Below are 20,532 nucleotides of genomic sequence, written 5' to 3'. Positions count from 1 at the left end.
TGAGTGATTAAAATAGTTGAAACATTGTGGTTGCTTATTTGATAGCTTAAATCAGAAATCAATCTTTTTTGAGAGATTATTTAATAAAATTATTTTATCTTCTTTTTAAGGCTTACATGCAGCATCTTAATCATTGCCTTCTGAAAGTTAAATTAAATTAATTCAGAAATGATCCACAGAAGTTTGATTTCAGTGTTATAATTTCTGGCTCTCATTCCTCAAACTTCCTTTCAACACCTGCATAGCTTTACCAATCCTCAATTTTACCAATCCCTAATTTTGTGACTTCTTCAAGCCTAGCTTGTCAAATTGTTCTTTCTGCAGTTCAGCTGTGGTCTCTCCTGTATTACCATTTCCTCAGCTTTCTTTTTAAAGGCAAGTTTTTAATCATTTTCATTTAACAATTAGCTGTTACAGATAATCATTTGGTAGTACAGAGCTTGAATATTTGCTGAAACAACATCACATTTTGTCAAAGCTTTTTGTCTTGCACTCATCAGAACATTTTATAAGATTACCAATTCAAGGGGTAAAAGCAACATTTATGCACGCATGACACAGGTTGGCAGATGGACTTTAGTAGCAGCATTAACTATTCAACTAACCCACAACTTACCTCCCTCACCCCAATTACACTCACCTCCCCCACCCAAACCCCTTGTAATGTCACTGCTCTCCACCCTGGCACGCAACATCCCCTACCACTGGACTAATACCCCACTATGCCTGGGATTTGACACATCCCATCCCTGGACCAGGCATCCCCTCCGCCAATCACCTATTCCCTGCTCCCCCCCCCCCCCCCCCAGCTTCCAAAGACCCTGATCCTCCTCCACTCCGCACTTTTCTGCTTACTGACCCCAACCCTCATTACACTGCTCACCGACCTGAGGCCCCTCCCCACCCACCATCAGTCTCATCATCCCTTTCCTCACCTCTGCATCCAAACCTAACTTATCTGGCACCTCTATCCACTGGCACTTTACCTATATGGCGCTCAACCCTTTCCTACATGGTATAATATAAAATATATAAAATTGAGAATTGAGGGACTGCTGTGTGCTTTGCTTTACAGTCATATGGCTTTTTTCTGCTGCACCAGACTGTGCTTTATAACCTGCTCACTGAATCAATACTCAGTTCACTGAGTTGACTGCTCAGTGTCCACAAGCAAGGCAAGAGGTGGTGAGGTCTGTCTCCACTTCAACACCTCCTGGTGATGTTCAGACATGGTGACCCTGGTAAGTCACTGTTGCCGCGACCTAGAATATTTAGCAGTGAAATGCCATCCGTATTACCTGCCACACAAGTTCACTCCACTATCCTGACAGTGGTCTACATTCCAGCCCATATGGAAGTGAAGTGCACATTATATGATGAAGTATACAATGGTACAAGCAGACTTGAGGTGAAATACCCCAAAGCCTTGTTCATTGTAAACAGTGATTTCAACCTGGCCAATGTCAAGAATGTGCTTCCAAAATACCATCAATTCTCCTGTCTCACCAGAGATCTGCACATCCCTGACCATTGATAAACAACCATTAAAGATAACTACCATTCCATCCCCCACCCGCATATTGGAGAATCAGACTGCAATACTGCTTTCCTCCTCCTGGCTTACAAGCAAACATCGAAGCATGAAGACCCAGTGCAGAATGTAGTGCAGGTTGGTCTGAGGAGACTGAAGAGCTTCTATGGAACTGCTCAAGAGTTGATAGATGAGTATGCCACTACCATTACCGACTTCATTAGTAAGTGTGTAAATGACTGCATACCGAAGAAGTTAATCTGACTGTTCCCCAACTAGAAACTATGGATGAACTCCCTGCTGAAGTCCATGTTTGAGGTTTTCAAGTCAGACGGCCCTGAATTACTCAGGTATGACCCTCATAAGGCCATCAGCGACACCAAGAGGCGATACCAAAGTAAGCTTGAGAACAGACTAACCACATGGACACCTGTCATTTGTGACAAAACTTACATGACATAATGGGCTATAAAGTGAAGTTGAACAGAATCATGGGAAACACCACATCCTTACCTGATGAGCTCAATGCATTTTACACTCATGTTGAACAGAAGAGAAGTGAAACAATATCACCTGTCCACCTGCCTCAGATGTGCCTGTACCCTTGGTCACTGCCGTAGATGGTAGTTTGGCCTTCTTGAGAGTGGGTTTACTGAAAGCAACTGACCCAAATAGAGTCCAAGCCATGCATTCTGACCCTGTGTGGAGTAATTGGCGGGAGTATTTGCAGACATCTTTAACTGCTCCTTACTTCGATCTGAAGTCCCCATCTTTAAGAAGACCAAAATCATCATCCCAGTGTCAAAGAAAAATCATGCAGCATGCCTCAGTAACTACTGCCTGGATGTCAGACTCCTACTTATTGACTACAGCTCTGCCTTCAACACCATAATTCCAAACAAACTATTCTCCAAGCTCCGGGAAATCGGTCTCTGCTCTCCCCACTGTAACTGGATTCATGACTTCCTGACCAACAGACTGCAGTCAATAAGGATAGGTATAAATACCTCCTCATAATAATCCTTCACACCACTGTCCTGCAAGGCTCTGTGTACTCAGACCCCTACTGTACTCCTTATATACATATGACGGTGTGGCCAAATTCTGCACCAACTCTAGTTACAAGTTTGCTGGCAAAATTACTGTCGTAGTCGGATCTGAAACAGTGATGAGACAGAGTACAGTAAAGAGAGTGTTGTCTTTACATCCTGCCATTAAGCAATCTCTCCATCAGCATCAGCAAAACGAAGGAGTTGGTCACTGACTTCTGGAAGCAGAGTGGAGGACACGCCCGTGTCTGGATCAATGGTACAGAGTTGTGAATAGTCGAGAACATCAAATTCCTGTGAGTGTCGATCGCCACTGACCTGGTCCACCCATGTTGACACAAGTCAAGAAAGAACAGCAATGTCTCGACTTCCTCAGGAGACTTAAGGAAATTCAGCCTATCTGTAAAGACTGTTACCATTTTTTATAGATGCACCATAGAAAGCGTCCTAGCTTGGTATGGCACCAGCTCTTCCCAAAGCCAACAAAAACTACAGAGAGTTGAGAATACAGCCTAGTCCATTATGCAAACCAGCCTTCCATCCATTGGCTCCATCTATACTTCCCGCTGCCTCAGGGAAGCAACCAACACAATCAAAGACCCCTCCCACCCCAGTTATACTCTCTTCTACCCTCTTCCATGGGGTAGAAGATATAAAAAATTGTATACAAGCATGAACAAATTCAAGAACAGCTTCTTCCCCACTATTATCAAACTTTAATATTAATGTTGATCTTTCTCTGCACCTTCTCGGCAGATTTAACATTATATCTCTCACTCTGTTGTTACTCAGATGCACTTGTATAGTACGATCTGCCTGTAAAGAATGTACGACAACAGTTTTCACTATGCCTCAGTACACATGTCAGTAATAAATCAAATCAAATATTGTGTTAAAGTACTCGAGGGCTTATGAAGTTAGACACTAAGAAGCTGGTTCCCTTGTTGCAGAGTCTATCGTTAATGTCATAACGACACAGAGATTTCGGACTGAAATGCAAATTCCTTTTGCCTTGAGGGTTGGTGCAATTTTAAAATAATGTCACCCATAGAGCTGACAGTGCTCAGTCATTGAGTACATCCAAAGCTGTGATCAGTACATTTTTGGCCAGTAAGGACATCAACAGATGTACCGTGAGCGTGATGAAGGGGAGTTGATGTTGTGGAAGATCAGCTGTGGTCTTCCTGAACAGCTGCAACAGGCTCAAGCTTAGGCTTCAGCTGTGCTGAACTACACAAGGCTGCCGCCAGGTGGCATTCCTAAGTAGGGTCTATTTTGCCAGAAAATTGAGGTAAGTCTGGAATGGGGACGGGAAATTGGACTCTGGGTCTTCATTTTCTCTCATTCGGCAAAACAATAAATGTACAGCTCCTCACACCATTCTTCAAATGTGGTGCTTTTAGCACTGAAAGATACCCTGAACAAAAGTAACAAAATGAGAAAAAAAAATTCTCAGCATTAATTGGAACAAAATAATAAGTTTACAAGTATATTTTATTGGCTTGGAATTGACTGCTCGCAAGGTAAATACTTGCATATACTTATGCTCACTCTTGTCGCAGCACACAGTAAGATAGCGAGGATTCATTATTTTATTGCATTGAAGGTATTTGATATGGTTAGAGATAACATCATGTACATTGAAATAAAGTGACAGATTACAGCAAATTCCAATTTGTGAAATATATTCTGAGATTTTATTGACATTTTGAGGGTTGAGCTTCACGTCTGTCTACACAAGCACTTCCTCATTTCATTGCCACCAGTTTTACTGGTAAACTTATCTAGGCAGCGCCACCAGCAACAAAGCAATGCAACAGTGGAGTGTCAAATGTACAAAGGAATTTTCCTTTATAAATACGAATGCAGGGATTCATAGCAAAAAAATAAAAGTAAACGAAAATGAATGATTTTAAAATGAAGACTGCTGTGCCACGGCACTGCTAACATCTTCATTTGAAGGTTACAATTGTTTTTCACTCCGTGTACAAGGTCATGGGAAATCAAACAGTGTCTTCAGTTTTTAATCCCCAAATATCTTAAAAACAAGCAGTATCGGAGATGCAACAACTGGATGTAAGTAACTGCATTTGTTTTTGTACATTGTACTTGTCAGCCGTTTCAGTGCAACAGAAACGCGACAGCTTCACTTGATCACGATTTAAATACATTAACAAAGTCCTTGCCTGTCTAACTGAACGTCTGCCTGACCTAACTGAGGTACTGCTGAAAATTAGCGTGTCCTACCATCCCCCCCCCCCCCCCCCCCCATTTTCAGGCAGAAAGATTCATGTTCCTCTCAGACCTTGATGAATTTTCCAAACTGCCCTGATCTTCACATTTGACACTCATGTAACCACGATTTTTAAAAACAGAAGTCCTATTCTATTCATTTAAAACATACTCAGTGTTAAATGCCCCCCCCCCCCAAAAAAAAACAAAGATCATCTGAAGGTTATTTTTCAGCAAATAATTTTGAAAAAGGTTTTAACTAGAAACTGGTGGAGTAGGCTGGCCTCAAGGAGGTATGCTGAAAGGAGCCTGAAGGTTGTCACACAGGCCAGCAAACTGTGCTGGAGTCGTGTATAATGATTGCTGAACAAAACTGGCAGTGATCCTGGGATTCATCCACTTGCTGTCCTCGCCCAAAAGGAAACATTCATACTTACACCACTGCCAGTGCACTTGCTGTTGCCTGTCAGCTGCCCATACTGCAGTCTTCATGCCAAGGTGATGCTGTCCAAAATTAGACATTCAAGGTCCAAAGCTGTACAAGGTCATCTTGCAAGCCCAAAGATAGCAGTTTGTTTTTATAAGTTAGCAAATAATATGCAAAATAGGAGCAGGAGTAGGCCATTCAGCCCTTCAAGCCTGTCCCTCATTTGTTGCTGATCTGCCCAAGGCTTCAACTCCTCTTTCATGCCTGCTCCTAGTCCTCAACTCCTCAATATTTCAAAAATATATCTACCTCCTCTTTAAATACTTGCAATACCTTTCTCAGGTAGAGAGTTCCAGGTACTTACTGTCCTCTGGGAGAAGAAATTCCTTTGCATCTCAGTTTCAAATGCATGTTTATTTATTCGGTAACTATGTTCCCAGTTTGAGATTCCCCATTAGTGGAAACATCTTCTTGACATCTACCATGTCAAGCCCCTTCAGAATCCTGTATGTTTCTACTGTACATGTTAGAAGCACTAAATCCATGATGACTTATTCTAATCTGACCCTGCACTTCCAAGAATTTAGAAATCTCATCCTTAACGATGGATTGTTGTAACGATTGAAATCTTGGGATTTCAAATAGACCTGTTAGACTGTAACCTGATGTTGTGTGACTTTGTACACCATTGAAGTTAAATTGACTGGTCTGTAATGTCTGTGCTCATCCTTGCAACCTTTCTTGAACAAGACTATAATGTTTGCACTTTTGCAGTATTCTGGTACCTCAGTCTTGGCAGCTTGTGAACTTCAAATAGATTGGATTTGATTTATTTATTGTCACATGTATTTTGTTACAAAAGTGTTGTATAGTGTTGCCACTGTCCAGCAGCATCATAAAACATAGAAAATAAACCAAAACATAGAATATAAAGACAGAAAAATAAAGAAACAAAGAAAAGAAAAAGAACTTTAAGAGCATTCCTGATGAAGGGCTTTTGCCCGAAACGTTGATTTTGAAGCTACTTGGATGCTGCCTGAACTGCTGTGCTCTTCCAGCACCACTAATCCAGAATCTGGTTTCCAGCATCTGCAGTCATTGTTTTTACCTCTTTAAGAGCTAACAGTCTACCCACCCATTCTTGATTATCAATTTTGAAATCTTCTCATGACAGAGATTCCTCCTGCATCTCCTGCATCTACATGTGATAATAAATAAATCAAATCCAATCTATTTGAAGTTCACAAGCTGCCAAGACTGAGGTACCAGAATACTGCAAAAGGGATATGCAGGAGGAATCTCTGTCATGGTAAAGATTGATGGCAAAGATTGATGCAAAACATTTGTTTCACATCTCAGCCTTGCACCTGCCTCCAGATATAAATTCTCTTTTTAATCTTTAATCAATCATGCCCCTCTTTTTGTATCCTTTTACTATTGATGTGTCTTTAGGAGATTTTGTGATTTGCTTTATTTTGGTGGCCAATCATTTTTCATATTCCCTCTTTGTTTGTGTAATATGCCTTCTCACTTCATCTCTGAACCTTCTATATTCCTCTAGGTTTTCAATTGTATTTTCTACCTAAGCCTGTCATGTGCAGAATTTTTCTTTATTTTAATTTCTATCTCCTTAATCGTCAGGGAGCTCTGGATTTGTTTGTCTGGATTGTCAAAAATCAGAATGATGAACTTCGAGCATGGATCAGTACTGAGACTGTAATGTTGTGGCCATAACAGAGACATGGGTTTCACAGGGCCAGGAACAGTTGCTAGATATTCCAGGGTTTAGAACATTTAAAAAGAACAGGGAGGATGAAAAAAGAGGAGGCGTGTATCAAAGCTAATTAGAGAGTGCATCATAGCTACAAAAACAAAAGTTGTTGAGGAAGGTTCATCTACTGAGTCAGTACGGGTGGAATTTAGGAATAGCAAAGGAGCAGCCACCTCATTGAGGGTTTTCTACAGAACTCTCAATAACAGTAGGGAGATTGAAGAACTGATGGACTGGCAGATTTTGGAGAAATGCAGATGTAGCAGGGTTGTTGTTATGGGTGACTTCAATTTTCCCAATATCGACTGGAATCTCCTTAGTGCAGATGGTTTGGATGGAGCTGTTCTTGTCAAGTGTGCTTAGGAGGGTTTTCTTAGTCAGTATGTAGATAGGCCGACGAGGGGAGAGGCCATTTTGGATTTGGTGCTTGGCAATGAGCCAGGACAGGTGTCAGATCTCACAGTGAGAGAACACTTTGGTGATAGTGACTATAGCTGCCTCACATTTACCATAGCCATGGAGATGGAAAGTTACCATGGGAAGATATTAAATCAGGGAAAAGGAAATTATGACACTATCAGACAGGAATTGGGAAGTACAGATTGGGAGCAATTGTTCCACAGGAAGGGCACAACAGACATGTGGAGACTGTTTAAGTAGCAGTTGTTGCGAGTGATGCATAAGTTTGTTCCTCTGAAATAGGCAAGAAGAGGTAAGATTAAGGAGCCTTGGATGACGAGAACAGAGGTGCTTCTCATCAAAAGGAAGAAGGCAGCTTACATAAGGTGGAGGAAGACTCTAGCTCAGATTTAGAGGATTACAGGCTTGCTAGAAAGGAACTCAGAAATGGACTGAGGAGAGCCAGGAGAAGGCACGAGAAAGACTTGATGGGAAGGACTAGGGAGAGCCCAAAGACATTTTACTTATGCGTGAGGAACAAGGGAATTTTCAGGGAAAAGATAGAGCCGGTCAGGGATAACACAGGGATCTTGTGCTTGGAGTCTGAGCAGATAAGGGAAGCTGTAAATAAGGTTTTGCTTCAGTTTTCACTAAGGAAAGGGACCTTGTTGTGAATGAGAATTTGAGGAGCTGGGAAATAGGCTTGAAAAGATCAAGATTGAGGAAGTTGATGTGCTGGAATTTCTTGCAAACATTAAGATTAATAAGTCCCCAAGGCCAGACCAAATTTATCCTAGCTTGCTCTAGGAAGCGAGAAAGGAGGTTGCTGAGCTGCCGGCAAAGATCTTTGCTTCCTCACTCTCCACGGGAGTCGTACTGGAGGATTGGAGGGAAGTGAATGTTGTTCCTCTTTTCAAGAAGGGGAATACGGACATCTCGGTCAGTCTTACGTCTGTGGTCAGCAAGATTTGGAAAGAATTCTGAGGGATAGGATTTATGACTATTTGGAAATGCATTAAAGGCAGTCATCATGGCTTTGTGAGGGGCAGGTCATGCCTCACAAATAGACAATAAACAATAGACAGGAGTAGGCCATTCAGCCCTTCGAATCAGCGCCACCATTCATTACAATCATGGCTGATCATCTACAATCAGTATCCTGTTCCTGCTTATCCCCATTACCCTTGATTCCACTATCTCTAAGAGCTCTATCCATCTCTTTCTTGAAAGTATCCAGAGACTTGGCCTCCACTACCTTCTGGGGCAGAGCATTCCATGTATCCACTATTCTCTGGGTGAAGAAGTTTCTCCTCAACTCTGTTCTAAATGGTCTACCCCATATTTTTAAACAGTGTCCTCTGGTTCTGGACTCACCTATCAGCAGAAACATGCTTCCTGTCTCCAGGGTGTCCAATCCATTAATAATTGTATATGTCTCAATCAGATCCCCCTCTCATCCTTCTAAACTCAAGTGTACACAAGCCCAGTCACTCCAATCTTTCAATATATGATAGTCCCGCCATTCCGGGAATTAACCTCATGAACCTATGCTGCACTCCCTCAAAAGCCAGAATGTCCTTCCTCAAATTTGGAGACCAAATCTTATTGAGTCATTTGAGGAGGTGACAAGACAGGTGGATGAAGGTCAAGCAGTGGATGTGGTATGGGATAAAGGGAGATTTGGCTGTTTGGATTCAGAATTGGTTGGCTGACAGAAGGCAGAGAGTGGTTATAGATGGAAAGTATTCTACCTGGAGGTCAGTGGTGAGTGGTGTCCCACACAGCTCTGTTCTTGGGCTTCTGCTCTTTGTAGTTTTTATAAATGACTTGGATGAGAAGGTTGAGGAGTGGGTTAGTAAATTTGCCGATGACACAAAGGTTGAAGGTACCGTTGATAGTATCGAGGGTTATTGCTGGCTTCAGCGCAACATGGACAGAATGCAGAGCTGGGCTGAGAAATGGCAAATGGAGTTCAACCTGGATAAATTAAAGTGAAACATTTTAGAATGTTGAATATAGGATTAAAGACAGGATTCTTGGCAGAGTGGAGGAATGGCGGGATCTTGGTGTTCAACTGCATAGATCCCTCAAAGTTGCCACCCAAGTGGATAAGGTTGTTAAGAAAGCATATGGTGTTTTGGCTTTCATTAAGAGCCTAAAGGTTTTGCTGCAGCTCTCCAAGTCCCTGGTGAGACCACACTTGGAATATTTGTGTCCAGTTCTGGTTGCCCTTTTACAGGAAAGATACAAAGGCTTTGGAGAGGGTGCAAAGAAAGTTTACAGGATGCTGCCTGGACTGGAAGGCTTGTCTTATGAAGAGAGGTTGAATAAACTCGGACTTTTCTCTCTGGAGAGAAGGAGAAAGAGAGGTGACCTGATCGAGATACACAAGGTATTAAGAGGCATGGATAGAGTCAATAACCAGAGATTTTTCCCCAGGGCAGGATTGACTGGTACAAGGGGTCATAGTTTTATAGTGTTAGGAGGAAGGTAGAAAGGAGACATCAGAGGTAGGTTCTTTATTCAGAGAGTTGTGAATGCATGAAATGTATTACCAGTGCTGGTGGTAGAAGCAGAGTCATTAGGGACATTTAAGTGACTGCTGGACATGCACACGGACAGCAATGAATTGAGGGGTGCATAGGTTAGGTTATTTTCTTTTAGATTAGGAATAATCCTCGGCACAACATTGTGGGCTGAAGGGCCGGTTCTCTGCTGTACTTTTCTACGTTCTATGTTTGTCCTCAATTTTCCTTCTAATGGAATATAACTTGACACTACCAGAGCAATCTCCACTTTAAATGTAGCCCATTGTTCAGTCGTAGTTTATCTTGTCAATCTCTTGTTCCAGTCTATCCTGCTAGCTCTGTTCTTGCCCCATTGGAGTTAGCTCTCCAACAATTGATTTTTCTTAATTTGAATTAACGCATTATCATTCTCCACTATTATCCTGAACTTTACGATACAATGATCACCATCTCCTAAATGCTCCCCCGTTGACACTTGAATCATTTCGCCCACATTTGTGACAATACTATGGATTTAAGAAATGCATTTTGTTGTTTATTTTATAAATAAAGGTTGAGGCAGGGATGATGAGTAGTCTGTTCAAAGCCAGTTGAGTAAACAGCTTGTGGGGCCTTGGATTTTTTTTTAAAAGTTGGAATAATAGAAGCAGCCTGAATGGATTGGGTCAACCTCCCACAGAAACAGGATTTTTTTCACTTTTTGCAATTGCTGGGATCTTGAACTGGATGTGGAAGCTCGTCTTCCTCTCTCTGTTTCAGCTAAAAGCTGGGATTCTCTTCATGAGAGACAATCTATTTTACCGAATTTGCCTTTAGCAAGGGCATATTTATGGGTTGTTACTATATTGGAACAGTTAATTAGTAGTAATTAATATTCGATTACTTAAGGTTCTATTCCAGCCTCGGGTGACTGTCTGTGTGGTGTTTGCACATTCTCCCCGTGTCTACGTGGGTTTCCTCTGGGTGCTCCAGTTTCCTCCCACAGTCCAAAGATGTGCAGGCCAGGTAAATTGGCTGAGCTAAATTGCTAGGTGTTAGGTGCACTAGTCAGAGGGAAATGGGTCTGGGTGGGTTACTCTTCGGAGGGTCGGTGTGGACTTGTTGGGCCAAAGGGCTTGTTTCCACACTGTCGGGAATGTAATCTAATCTAATCTATTATTTTGTTAAGCATTTCAATTGAGCTACAGTTAAGCCAATTCTCTGCCGTTATTATTATTTTGTCTGTATCTTAACTGTGGTGTAAAAATAAAGTGAATTTTGCTTAACGTTGAGTTGTTTGACTAATCAAATCTCATCCCGAACATAATGCCTTACACTTGCCTTTAAAATAAGAAAAGATTAGGGAATAGGCTAACTTAATATTTTATGAGGGGTTTGTTCGGGTCTCTAACACCTTATTACCAGCAACAGTGTATCCTTCCCTGTTGAACAGGACACAAACTGTAGTAGGAAGCCCTTCTACACATATCCAGGGACACACCCGTCGCTGCTCCTTACACAGTGAGTAACCCAGTCTATATTTGAGTATTAAGTACCCATTACATATCGACTCTATAATGCTGGCATTTCTCCATCGTGTCCCTGCAGATTTGTCATTCCCATTAGTTGACAGTCTATAGGTAATATCCAACAATGCAATTGTATCCCTTTTTGTTCGTTAGCTCCAGGCAAAGTGTTTCTATCTTGAATCTCCAAAACATCCTCTTTCTCCAAGACTGCAGCACACTCCTTAACCAATAATGCCACCTCTCCTCCATTCCTTCTTTTTTCATCTTTTCTGAACACCTAGTACCCAGGAAGTTTAATACCCAGTCCTACCCTTCCTTGAGCTAGGTCTCCATTATTGCCAATAACATCATATTTCCACTAAACAATCTGTGCCTTTAGTCCCCAATCTGATTTACTGTACTTTGTGTATTCACATAATTGCACATTAACTCTGACGAAGATCTCATCATTTACTCTCTTACTCCTACTTCATCTATTGACTTTATGATCTCTAAATTAGTGCTAATTGTCTCTCCAAGTATTCCTCACACTTTGGTATTCCTCTTTAATAGGCTCTGATTGTGCCCACTCTTGTCATACTCCCACATTTATTCCTTTCCTTCCTCCAGGCCCTTAAGCTGTGGCGTGACCACCTTTTTGAATATTCCATCAATGTGTCTCTCAGTGTTACAGAAATGCCACATTGGCTTCAGCTGCTGCTCATGGTCTGAAACTCCCAAGCTCACGATTCTGCAACTGTACTCACTGCCTGGACATGTGGCCATTGAGGACACTGAGAGAGTCCACACAACCTCTTCCTAATTTTACAGGTTATACCTTCCACTTGATCAAACTGTGCTGCCATGTCTTAAACTGGAACTTATTTCATCTTACTTACTTTTTCACTTAGTTTTAAACTTACTTTCTTTATGTTAACTTTATTCCACTTCCCTTGTTCCATTTTGCTTACTGGTATCACTTTATGATATTGGCCCTGACTTTCACTATTCCTGCTCTTTCTCAATTAATCCCTTTTTCCAAAAACAATCCTTTTCAAAACATGAACCAATTAACCCACCACTTCACTGCAATGGCAGTGTTTTTTCCCCAGGAAGGTGCTCTCCTGAAGCTGCAATTACTAATCCAGCCCCCCTGACTTGCTGCTGTGTTGAAACTGAAATGCTGGCAGCCATTCCTGGATCTCAGAGGTCAGACAGCTCAGTTTGCAATGCACTGCATGGGTTTAATTCCTGCTCAGGCTGAGGCCACTCAAGGTCCTGTGTTCTCAACCTTATTCTTGGCCTGAAGCTTGGTGATGTTCAGGTTAAACTCACTACCAATTAGTTCTCTCTCTCTAATATAGATCAGCCTGTACTCCTTGGGGAACGATGGTAACTTCTGTGTACACTAAAGTTTTAGTATTCCCAATGTAAGGACAAATCCTCTTGCCCAGGTACAGATAGCTTGGCTGCAGTTGACAAAAACCAAGACTAACATACCATCAAGTGCAGGGATACTGCTGTTGTCTAAACAAAAGTAAGGAATAACATTGGCAACTTCCAAACAGCATAATCTTCCCTACCGATTATGCTGCCAGTAGATGGGATAATCTGGAGTCAAGTAGGATGAATCCTAGCTTCTAACAGTAGATTTCTTCTCCCTTCTCAGTGACTGGTGACCCACAGGGCTGGTGAATGTGTCTTGGAGTACTGCAGACTGGTCTGGATCAGGTAAGAGTGAGAGTATCACCGATTTGATCAATGGGGATATGCATTCCTCGAGCTTTATTTGTGCTGTGACAGCCCATATGATTTCAGGAACAAAAAGAAAAAAATCAGCTGGAGTTGGGATGAGGACTAAGGGGATGGTGGGTTTTCCCCATGACATATGCATGATGCTTAGCCAGGATAGTAGGAATTTCACTTTTTTTGTTCAGTTTTAAGAGTGTTAATGAGGAAATCAATAATTGAGGCAGGGCCCATGATGAATAGATTTAACTGGATGTGAATAAAGTTAACTGGGCAATTTTTTTTTCATAATTTGTACTTACATCTGGATGTTTCTTTATTTTTTGCACCACAACTCAATGGTAATCTTAGGCTCATGAAAATATTTCTATGTGCCAATAAGCTCTCTGTTCCCCATTATAGTCACTGTATAATGAGATGAGCAACTTCTGTGCAAATTGATGCTGCAGACCATTGATACCTAATGCCTGGATTAAACCCACAGTAAATTAATTTTACGGAGGACTGTGCAAATAAGGGAATATAAGATAAAAGGAATTATATTATTTGGTAGAATTGAGGTAAATGTCTGGTTATAATCTCCCAAATTAGCAGCTGACCATGTGTAGTGATTGTAACGGAGTCAGCTAGGTCAAGTATGAGTTCCCTGATTGGAGCTGTTAACCAGGTTCAATCAGGGAGTCCTGGCTGACAGATATAATCAGGTATGTCAGGGGTTCTGTTCACTCTAGGAGCCAGCTTTGAGCTAGCTGTGTCAATGTCATATACCATGCACTTGTAAATAAAGGGTGACTTGGTGACTGGATACTGGCCTTCATGGAGTTACTTCACAGGACTTCAGCCTAAAACAGGCATTCAATCCCCTATGTAATCCTAATCAAAGACCAGTAGCCTGTTTCAACAATGCCCTCCAATGACAATCTTGAAAAGAATAGGGCAGAGCATGCCTTCTATATGCTTCAGTACTCAATGGGGCAGAAATCGATGGGGACTACCGAGGAAGTAATAAATTCTTTTATCATTTAGCTTAACGTGGAGCTAAGAAGATGAGAACAATGCCCTTTGGATTACAGCCATACTCTGTGCCACTGCTGGCCTGTTCTTGTCATCTCCACTTTGCAATCCATGCTTTAACCTTACTTAAGGCTGGCTTAGAGTTAAAACCTTTAAGAAGATGCCATTTGGTGAATGATCTGATTGCTGCAGCATGCCATTATTCGAAACATAAGGCCTGAGGCCCAATTTGGATTCATTCTCTGGTTTCTGTTTTTGGGTATATGCTGTATAATTATTTATATTTATTGTACATATTCACTGTTTCTCAAACAACATTTATGCTTTATGGTTTCTATGCTTTTCTTAGTATACTTTAATTTACATACATATAGTGCAAAATATGAATAAGAGGAGGGACTTACAGAAAAATATTACAGAGAATATAATAGGATATTTGAAAGGCCTGACCTTTAAGCACCAGAAAAACATTCACAGTATTTCAATTGCTGATGCTTTCATTGGAATTCATTCTTCCAGGCATCAAGCCAGTCAGGCAGCTGGGCTGCAAGGATAATGAGCAGTCTGTATCTGAAACAAACTATTGTCACCATCACTGATCCAATCAACAAAGGAACAAAGTCGCCTTTTAAACTTCTGCCTTACGTTAGCAGTCCACACTGCCTTGAGGAGTTATTCTTTTTTTGCTACATGAAGGCAAGAAGGAGGAGGCTCCTGTTAAATCATTGACGTGTTGGGCTGACAGGTCTACACTTTACATTCTGTGACCTTCTTCAGCTGAAATTTTAATAATTCTCCATTGAAATAATTGAAAAAGACCTTTCTATTATTACAACTATCCACTTTGCCAATGTGCATTGACTGTTCTGAGACTTTTAAATAGGATCTCTAAGAGTGTGGAAGCAGGCCATTTGGTCCATTAAGTCCACACTGTCCCTCAGAAGAGCATCCCACCCAGAACCACCCTATCCCCATAACCCTGCATTTCCCATGGCTAATCCAGCTAACCTGCACATCCCCAGATACTACAGGCAATTTTAGCACAGCCAATCCATCCTAACCTGCACATTGGGAACATTTAAACCCCACACAGTTACCCATGGCTGGAATCAAACCTAATCTCTAGCGCTGTGAGGCATCAATGCTAACCATTGAGTCACCATGCTGCCCTTTAGCTGTCTTTAGTTTGAGACCACTATCTGTCCTTATAAACTTGAGAACTATTTTCTTTATGCTCTTCAAATATTTCTGCTTAATTCTAATTTGCATTTAAGCATGAGCCAAAGTGGCATTGTTTTAGCATGTGCCTTCTTTCAACGTGCATATGGCTTTCTTTAATGCAAGAATAGTTTTGAAATATTTCACGTTCCTTCTTTGCCACTGTTACCACAGCCTAGTTCCAATCATTGCAAACCTAATCCTCTAGAAATGTGGTACTTCAGTTAGTGTTTCATCTGCTTTGAATTGATTGATCAACTTAAATCTCATAATGTTGGAATCAATGCTGCCCAGATACTACCGGCACGGTGAGATCTGATACCAGCTTATTACTAGGGCTCTTGTGCTACACTGGTAGTGTCCCTATCGTTGGCCCAGGTTCAAGTCATACCTGCTCCAAAGGTGTGTAATAACATCTTTGAATAGGGTGATTAGAAAATATCTACAGCTTATTACTAAGGTTCTTGTGGTGCAGTGGTAGCATCCCTATCTCTGGACCAGGGGCCTGACATCAAGTCCCTGACTCCAGAGTTGTGTTATAACATCTCTGAGCAGGTTGGTTAGAAAACACCTATTTTAGGGTCATTAATTTAAAAAACCAGGCCATGTACCTGATTGCCCCTGGTTTTCTTGTTAATAGCTGTATTATTATATTAGATCTGTTATATCTGCAAACTTTTCACTGTCTTTCCCCTCAACATTAGATGGATTGCCCATTGAATAACTAGAAAATTAAAATAGCCCATTTCAAAGTCACAATTAACCTGCTCCTATGTAGCCAGGTGACCTAGACACACAAGCATGTATGTTTCGCTGGGTTCTTCGAAGCTTTTCAGGATAGTTGATATTGCTGAACAATATCCATTACCAAATGAAAAATTGATCATGATCTAATAATTTATAGTCCGGGAGGGCTGCTTCTATTATTAGTGATGTTCTGTTTAGGATCACATTTGTTGTGGCATTTTGTCCTGCTGCCCAATTACACCCAGTTGACCCAGACATAAATTGTTCTCAGCTACTCTTGTAATTCCAAAATATATGATCACAATGGACACCTTGACCCTGGAGGACTGTAACAGGTGCCAGTGATGAATTGAAAACGAGCCTGATTAGAAAATAAACCGATAGAAAAAGACAGAGGGCAACAGAAAAGGAAACAGATGAGACAGCAAAGTGCATTAGAGAATGAGCCAAGAAAGAGGATAGTGTGAACCCTCAGAAAGGGTCAGCTGACCCCATCAGTTCTTCCACATATTTCCACCTGACTCTGCCATTTAAGCCTTCATCTCCCAACATTACCCCTGAGAGAAAAGTGTCAACCAGAAATAACAAAAAGAAAATCAGAAAAAAAGATTGGAAGATCAATCCAGTGAGATAGAAAGTGAACCAAATGTCAGAGAACAGTCCAGAAGAAAAGATGAGAATAAGGCAAGAACACATACACAAAACACACATGAGACAAAAAAGATGTAGAAAGAATGGGAGAGAGATAAAGGAAGGAAGTATAAAGGATAGACAGGAGGGATGGAGCATATCAACATAGAGAGAAGAGACAAAGAGAGAGGATGAAAGAGAGAAACACAAATTTGAAGGATAAAGCAGAAGAAACATGAAAGCGGGGAACTGAAGAATGAAGAATCAAAGGTAATGAGATACAAAAGGACAAATAGAGCCACAGAAGGGAAGAGAAATGCAGACAGAGAGGAATGTGAAAGGGTTGTAGAGAAGTGAAGGTGAGGAAGATAAGAATACTGAAGTAAAGGATAAAAAAACATTTCTGTGGAAGTCAATTATGGGATTGGAGGAAGCATGATGGGGTGCAGAGGGAATTATAATCATGACAGGGAAACTCAACATGTAAGGGTTGGAAATGAAAGCTCATTGGAGAACATGGATTACGAGGGGAAGGGTGTCTAAAATGGGTTACCATCACTTTAGCTTTGACAGGAAGTCAGTGCATCATGATAGCTGGCATAGCTGAGCTGTAGGCCCAGGGCTCAAGGTGTGTTGCTGGAAAGACGCAGCAGGTCAGGCAGCATCCAAGGAGCAGGAGAATCGAGAAGGGTTCTTTAGGAGAAGGGTTCATGCCCGAAACGTCGATTCTCCTGCTCCTTGGATGCTGCCTGACCTGCTGCGTCTTTCCAGCAACACATTTTCAGCTCTGATCTCCAGCATCTGCAGTCCTCACTTTTTCCAGGGCTCAGGGGTAATGTTGGGAGATGAAGACTTAAATGGCAGAGTTGGGTGGAATTATGTGGAAGAACTGATGGGGTCAGACAGAAGTGCAAAGAAAAGAACATTGAGGGTTTGACAGCAGTCATCTAGGTTCCACGCTGAGTTTGTGACTTTCTCTGCAAAGCAAAACTGCGTTGCCTTCCGGCCTTATCAAAATCGCACATTCACATTGGAAATGAAAGATGCTGTCATCACACCCTGAATGGGTGGAGTAAATAATTCTTTCTGTCTCAGGACACAGTCTGTGCCTGTGAGTGATATGAGGTCCTTCAAGGGGTGAATGCATTAGCCAGGCACTTCCACAATACAGGTTAAAGATATTTGTAATCATAGAATCCTGCATGTGAAACACGTGCAGTCATCCACTAAACTGGCTACAAATCCTGGGCACAAACAATCTTGACCATGTTATAAAAACTGAAAGAACTGTGGATGAATTCATAGGTCATGACAAACATATCATTGTCATCTTTGTGATGTATATATAATCACAGGTGACCTTAAAAATGTCATGTTGTGGGCCACAATTGACAAAGACAATTCAAAGTCTCATAGGTTGCTCAAGGACATGGAGCTGATTTCCTCTCGTCTTGAACTGTTTGTATTTGCCAACATACCCTTATAAGAAATTCTGCCTTTCTTGGATGATGTGACATGGAGTGGGGTCAGTTGGAGGATAGAATGAGATTTCATAATTCTACACTTGCTTCCAAGCTCCTACAGTATTTACACAACATTGCTTCTGCTGCATACATCAGAATAAGGTCCTTATATCAAAGCTTCATATAAAGGCATTCCATGCCTCGCCCCTCCCCCACCCCAACACACACACACACACACATTGTTGGAGCTCCCCATGGCTGACTGTAAGGAAGATTATGCTGAACTGTCATTTGTTTGTGATGTACATATTGGCTGCTCACATTGCTAATGCCCTGTTCCATTTCTGATTTTCCCCATATTGGTGCATTGAACCATGATGAATGAATCAGCAGGGGTCAAAGTCCCTGCAACTGCAATAAAACAAAGATGGAGATAAATTGAGGAGGAACAGATATGCCAGCAAGCCCTGGACCAACTGCAACCTCCAGCAGCTGCTAACCAGCTCCATATGAAGAAGTCACAACAGAAGGTGCCCACAGGAAGTGGAGGAGATAAAAAGGCCCAGAGTCTATCATCCTCAATGCCATGTCCTCCAGATAAGCAAGCCACCTTGTCACTGCCCACTGAGCACTGATGATCCACGACACTGTCACAGAATCTTCAGAATCCCTACAGGATTCTATGACAATGTCTTGGAACATAGTTACAGAACTATGGCAACTGCTGGAGTGGGGCCTGTCACCTGAAGAGGTAGATGTTCTGTCCTGTCAGCCATCAAGGTGACAACGGTGCTGGACCATTTCTGCAAATGGCTGTCTCCAAGGATCCTCTAGGAACCTGTGTGGCATCTCACGGTCTTCAAACTGTATCAGGCTGTTCCTGATGTAATTTGTCCAGATCATAGAGTTTCATCTTGTTTCTGTGTGACAAGGTCAGTGCTCCAGCCCAGGAAGTAGGCTTTGCCAACATAGCTGGCTTCTCCCAGGTGCAGAGCACATGCTGCATTAACAACGCCAGATCATAACGCACCCGAATTCATCAACAGAAAAGGATTCCATTCCATCAATGTACCTACAGTACATGGGTCAAGAAGTCAACTGACCACCACTTTCTCAAGAGCAACTAGGAATGGGCAATAAATGCCACCCTGTATCCTGGAAGCTATCATGATGCCTGTATCCTTGAATTCTCAGGTTCCTGTTTCATTTGTAGGGCCAAATGCCCTGCAGAGATGGTGACTAGAAGACAGGGGTTACCCTCTGTAACCATGCCTGTTTCACAACACCCTGCATAATAAAAGTACAGCCCATTCTTCCATCAGAGTCCTCATAGAGTAGAGTATAGGCCTCCAGGAGAAGAGGTTCCTCGGCTTGGGTCGATCTGGGGAAGGCCTTGTTGTACAGCGCAAACAAAATGTACTGAATTGCTGTTTCATGCTATGTTTTGCACAACTTGAGCAGGAGGGGATATGATGGGTCCTGAAAAGCTGAGATAGCAGCAGCAGCAGCAGCCTTCCAAGGAGAAAGATAAGAATAGTGAGTAGGAGGGTCATCACCTTCAGCATGACAGAGTAATGTATTATCAGGCTGAACTCAGACCATACAATTGATACCTGCTTCGAATAGATCTGAGTTGGATGAAGTCATCATTCATTGATGGTAAATATGTGGTTTGTTGAAAGTCAAGCAGTGCCCTGCTTAGACTCCAAAAAAAAGCAATTTTTTTTGTTCCTTCGCTTTTCCTGCTGTTTAATAAAAGTTAATTTTATCAACCGTTGTAAGACTTGACAACACGAGAGACTTCCACATTCAACAATGGCAAGATGTTATTGCCGTGTTGGGCAGTAGGGAAGGAGCAGCACTCCTGTTCAACATTTTAACATGGTGTGGCACTACTGTGTAGGCTCTGTCACTTCATGTAGCTATAGCCACAAAGACAGTCAATCAGACAGATAATGATGTGAAATGATAAGATATTCATAGATGAGAACTTTTATTTCCAATAATGTATGTGCCCTCAGATATTTTTCATCTTTACTTCATTCCCATTATTGCTGAGGGTTGTTTGTGGATGTCAGCAACTGACCTGGTGTACAGTTGGACTTTAAACATTGTTCCAGCAGTGGAAATTGCAAAAGGGCCTGGCAGTGGTATGTGCACTGAACACACAATAGAATGAGTACGTTGGCACATCAATAATGTGGACAATTACATGAGATAACTCTCTGGAGATCATGGAGAGAAACCAATGTTTGCTTCATTCTTGCATGAAACTCAAATTCAACTA

The 20,532-nt window shown here is 41.7% G+C and overlaps 1 long non-coding RNA gene across 1 annotated transcript; it reads left to right on the top strand.

Moving 5' to 3' along the window:
- The first annotated feature begins 4,428 nt into the window (after nucleotides 1-4,428).
- LOC140463063 (uncharacterized) lies at nucleotides 4,429-19,190 on the top strand. Its single transcript, XR_011954600.1, has 3 exons — nucleotides 4,429-4,656; nucleotides 13,094-13,155; nucleotides 18,639-19,190. It is a non-coding gene; the product is annotated as an uncharacterized lncRNA (long non-coding RNA).
- The last annotated feature ends 1,342 nt before the right edge of the window (nucleotides 19,191-20,532 follow it).

This window comes from Chiloscyllium punctatum, chromosome 37 (genome assembly GCF_047496795.1).
Source record: "Chiloscyllium punctatum isolate Juve2018m chromosome 37, sChiPun1.3, whole genome shotgun sequence".
NCBI classification, from domain to species: Eukaryota; Metazoa; Chordata; class Chondrichthyes; order Orectolobiformes; family Hemiscylliidae; genus Chiloscyllium; species Chiloscyllium punctatum.
This window is presented reverse-complemented; position numbering and strand designations above follow the sequence as displayed.